This window comes from Lupinus angustifolius, chromosome LG13 (assembly GCF_001865875.1).
Source record: "Lupinus angustifolius cultivar Tanjil chromosome LG13, LupAngTanjil_v1.0, whole genome shotgun sequence".
Lineage (NCBI taxonomy): Eukaryota > Viridiplantae > Streptophyta > Magnoliopsida > Fabales > Fabaceae > Lupinus > Lupinus angustifolius.
The window spans coordinates 5,811,227-5,817,117 of record NC_032021.1 but is presented as its reverse complement, the minus strand read 5'-3'; positions in this window follow the sequence as shown (position 1 = coordinate 5,817,117).

Genomic DNA, 5,891 nt, shown 5'->3' with positions numbered 1-5,891 from the left:
ATAATTAGACTATGACTAGTAATAATATAGGGAAAAGTTCACAAAATCCCCTTAAACTTTATGTGTTTTGCAAGTAGACATCGTAAACTATTTTTCTTCATAATTATTCCTTAAACTTTAATTAGTAGTGAAATTGATCCTTACAAACATTCAAATTTAAATTACTAACAATGAAATTAGATTTAAGACACTAGAAATTGGCCAAACATATTGATGATAATGAAATAGAACAATTTCATGGAGAGTGTTCCACCTATGTCTTTGCTAGAGGCTTATAATGTTTGAAGCTAGAGCTTCATTCACTACACCAGAGTTGTCGTTCAATAGCACTTATTTTAGATGTATAATAGCGTTTTCTGTTTGACCGTAGTAGTATATGGTCATCATTAACATCACTTCATAAATGTTGTTGTATTGATTATATACCACAACACAACACATAAAAAGCGATGTCATATAGTGCATTAATACAACAGTGTCTCGTCCACAAAGCGCTGTCATATAGTGGATCAATACAACAACGCATCGTCCACAAAGCGCTGTCATATAGTTGATGGAGAATTTCTCCATCTATAATCCATAGATTGAATGCGGAAGTCCTTATGATCATGGCTTCATTCCGAGAACCTAATGTTTATGCCCATACATAAACTCATATGGAACAACCATGACCCAGACCGAAGAAACCCCAATTGATTTCATGGTGAAGATGAAGAACATACCTTGATTAGCCATTTGGAATCTCGAAGGTATGAGGGTGTGATGATATTCCAGATGTTAGAGCACTTGATGGTTTTTCTTTGCTTCTCTATAGGGGAATGAGAATGCCAAAAGCTTGAGTGTGTGCATTGTGAGGAGAGATGCCTTATGGTTACCTTATGGATGACTTGATGGTGTTTTTATCCTTATGGATAACACTATTCTCATCCACCTTTATTCTCCTCAACCCTACACCTTAAAACATGTTGCTCTACAAATGGGGACCATAACCCATAAAAGTAACCCCATAGCGGTTACTACTTACAACACAACACACTCTCTCAAGTTAAGATATATTCTCTCATTCCCCTCTAGAGATAAACTAAGGAAAACCATTCATAGCTCTATCATCTGGAAGATCATGGTACCCTCATACCTTCGAGATTCAGAAATGGCTCAACAAGGTATGTTCTTCATCTTCACCATGAACTCATTTGGGGTTTCTTCGGCCTGGACCATGGTTGTTCCATTTGGGTTTATGTATGGGCATAAACATTAGGTTATGGGAACAAAGCCATGGTCATAAGGACTTCCGCGTTTAGCCTATGGATTTCGGATGGAGATATTCTCCAACTCCATATCGAATCATAGTGAACTTCGCCATATTAATCATGATTAATTCAACAATGATCACCAACATTGACACAACTAAATGACATAGATTCATAATGAAATGTGTAGCATGAAAATCACATGAATACGATCTGTACATATCAATTTTCAACTGGTCCTACTTAACTTTAGTGAGATCCTTAATAATAACATAAAACCTTATTGTGCAAAGTATAAGGATAGAATACCAAACTAAATGATTAATCAACTAAAGTTTGAATACAAAGTATCCATACATAATACTGAAATCACATAGAACATAATAAAAGGTGTGCACATTCTAACTCCCACTAAACCAAAATATCCTCACATTGTATAACACCCATGTCAGCAGTATGCTCATGAAAGACCTTGGGTGTGATAGCTTTTGTAAGAGGATTCACAATCATGGAGTTAAAGCCTAAATGTTCTATGGAAAGCTATCCACTTTGTACTTGATCCTTAACAACTAGGAACTTAATGTGATGTGTTCGACTTTGCCGAACTCCTATTGTTGTTGGAGAACAACACGGCTGATTTATTGTCACAGTATAACTTTAGTGGTCTTTCAATCCTTTCCACAATCCGCAGCCCAGTGACAAAATTTCTCAACCATGATGACTGAAGTGATGCCTCATAACATGCTATATACTCTGCTGCCATGGTGGATGAAGCTACAAGGTTTTGCTTGGCAGAACGCCAAGAAACTGCACCACCAGCTAACAGATAAACATAGCCCGAAGTAGATCGTCTACTATCTTGGCATCCCGCAAAATCGGAGTCAGAATACCCAATGATCTCTAATTGGTCTGATCTCCTATATGTTAGCATATAGTCTTTTGTTCCCCTTAAGTACCTCATGACCCTCTTGGCTGCTTTCCAATGGTCTGTTCCTGGATTACTCATATATCTGCCTAAAACCCCAACTATGAACGCTATATCCGGACGCGTACATACTTGAGCATACATAAGACTCCCTACAGCTGATGCATAAGGGATCTTTTGCATTTCCTGAATTTCCAGATTTCCTTTAGGGCACTGATTGAGACTAAATTTGTCTCCCTTAGCAACTGGAGTATCCATTACTTTACAGTCCTGCATGCCATACCTTTTGAGCACCTTTTCTATATAGCTCTTTTGTGATAATCCAAGAATACCCCGAGATCTGTCTCGGTGTATCTGGATTCCTAATACAAATGAAGCTTCACCAAGATCCTTCATTTCAAAATTACCGGATAGATATGTCTTGGTTTCTAACAAGGTACCCACATCATTAGTGGCAAGCAGTATGTCATCCACATACAAGAGTAAGAAAATATACTTGCTCCCACTGAACTTGTGATACACACAATCTTCAACTGAATTCATCTCAAAACCAAAAGAGAGAATCACCTCATGAAATTTGTGGTACCACTGACGAGACGCCTATTTTAGCCCATAGATGGATTTTGTCAATTTGCAAACCATATTCTTTCGGTCTCCCGTTACAAAGTGTTCTGGTTGCACTATATAAATCTTTTCATTAATGTTTCCAGTTAGAAAAGTTGTTTTAACATCCATTTGATGAAGCTCCAAATCATAATGTACTACAAGAGCCATGATTATCCTAAGAGAGTCTTTCGTTGAAACTGGAGAGAAAGTCTCTTTATATTCAATCCCTTCCTTCTGAGTAAAACCCTTAGCTATAAGACGTGCCTTATATCTCTCCACGTTACTATTAGAATTCCGCTTGGTCTTAAAAATCCATTATTACCATTAGAATCTCGCTTGGTCTTAAAAATCCATTTGCAACCAATGGGTTTCTTACCTTCTGGTAATGGGACAAGTTCCCAAACTTTATTGTCTTGCATGGATTTATACTCCTCTTTCATTGCTTCAATCCACTTTTCCGAATTGGAACTTTGGATGGCTTCACGAACGTTTAATGGATCATTGTCCATTAAGCCATCACCCTCATGTTCCAGGAGAAAGCAAATGTAGTAATCTGGAATTGCATTTCTCCTTTCTCTAGTGGATCTACACAAAGTTATTGGCTCTTGCAACTCTTATCCTTGTTCTTGAGGGTTTTGAGTTTGTCCTTCATGAATTACCAACTCATCTTGAGTAGGGAAAACATCATCAACTATGTCTTGAAGAGGTTCCAAACTTGCTTCATCAAAAGCAACCATATGAATCGCATCAGGAATTGATACAGATTCTTCCTCTAAGACAAAGTTTCTAACATTATCTTCCCCCTCAAACTCAATATCCTCAAAGAAGGTGGTTGTACCCGTCTCAAATGGATTTTAAATTTGGGTCATAAAATTTATAGCCCCTTGATTTTTCAGAGTAACCAATAAAGTAACTGTTCATTGTACGAGAGTCCAATTTCTTTTAATGAGACCTATAAGGCCTTGCCTCAGCTGGACATCCCCACACATGAAAATGCTTTAGACTAGGCTTTCACCCAGTCCAATGCTCATAAGGTGTTTTAGCAGTTACCTTAGTTGGCACCCTATTAAGAATATAAGCTGCAGTCTTAAGTGCCTCTCCCCAGAGTGACTCTAGTAAGGTAGAGTGACAAATCATACTCCTCACCATGTTCTTAAGAGTCCGGTTTCGTCTTTCAGACACACCATTCATGCTAGGCGATCCTGACATGGTGTACTGTGGGACTATACCACATTCTTCTAGGTATTTGGAAAAAGGCCCTGGACGTTGTTCGCCTGAACCGTCATATCTACCGTAGTATTCACCACCACGGTCAGATCTGACGCACTTGATCCTTTTGCTGAGTTCATTTTCAACTTTAGCCTTAAAAGTTTTGAACACGTCCAATGATTAGGACTTTTCATGAATTAGAAAAATGTATGCATAACGAGAATAATTGTCTATGAATGATATGAAGTATTGTTGACAATTCCAGGAAGCCGTAGGGAATGACCCACAAATATTCGTATGTATCATTTCTAAGACGTCTGAAGCTCTATATGCACCATATTTCGATTGTTTAGTTTTTTTTCCTTTTATGCATTTAACACAAACATTAAGGTTTGTGAAGTCAATGGAATCCAAAATCTCATTTGACACAAGACGCTCAATTCTCTTTTGAGAAATGTGACCTAGGCGCTTGTGCCATAATGCACCGGAATTATTATTTTCAATTTTACGCTTAGTACCACATGATTCCACATTCAGGTTTCGCTATAGTTAGCTATAATATTCAGCATATACAGATTGTCATTTAATATAAGTGAACCAGTTCCAATAACATTTGAATTTAAAGACAATTGAACCAAATTGTTTCTAAATGAACAACAATATCCAAATTTGTCCAAATAAGAAATAGAAATTAAATTCCGTCTAAAAGATGGTACAACAAAAGTGTCTTTCAAATCCAAATAAAAACCAGTACATAATGACAACCTAAAATGCCCTATAGCTTTCACTTCTACTGATTTTCCATCGCCAACGTAGANATCTTTCAACATAATTAGGCTTTCGGTAGCTCAGGCAACCCTGCATTGAAACACTGATGTTAGAAGTTGAACCGGAGTCTAACCACCAGGTGTTTCCAGGTACTGAAGTTAAATTGACCTCAGAACAGACCAAAGTAAGAAATGTACCTTTCTTAGCACGCCAGGCGTGATACTTTACACATTTCTTCTTTTGATTTCCAATTGCTTTGCAAAAGTAACAGACATCAGTCTGCTTCTGCTTCTTTTGCACTGGACCCTAGCAACTTCATTCTTCGGCTCTGAAGTGATTTTCCTTTTGCCCTTGTCCTTAGAGGTAGTAACATAATGGACACTTTCAGTCCTTTCTCACTTCAGTATTTCCTCTTTTTGCACACAAAATGAAATGAGCTCATTTAGAGTCCATTTCTCCTATTGACAGTTATAAGAAATCTTAAACTGACTGAATTGTGGAGGAAGGGAACGCAAGACCAAATGTTTGAGTAAGTCTTCTGACATCTCAAGCTTAAGGGGCTTAAGTTTTGAAGCAATGTTGGACATTCCCATAATGTATTCCCTTATGATTCCCTTGCCTTAATAACTCATGGAAATCAAGTTCTTTAATAGAGTACTTGTTTCCGCCTTATCGCTCTTTGCAAAGCGTTTTTCAATCTCAGCAAGGAAAGTTTTGGCACTGTTTATCTCATCCGAGATAGTACCCCTAAAGACCTCAAGAATGTTGCGCTTAATGATCATTAGACTCATACGATTAGAGTGATCCCACTTCTCATAATCCTTCCTCTATTCAGAGGCACTGGATTCTGAAGGAGAAGGGGGTTGCTCTACCCTTAATGCATAGTCTAGATCCATGCAGCCAATAACAATTTCCATGTTCTCTTTCCAGTCCTTAAAGTTTTCACCATTAAAGACCGAAACCGAATTTAAATTCGCAGATATAGAAGCAATTGACGTAGCTGATTCAGACAAAAGACAAAGAATTAAAATATGCTTACAACTTAAAATTATCAATGTGCTTAAACAATGGTATGTCCAAATCAAGATACCTAGTGCACCATTATATCAAGTCTTTGGACAATGATATTAACT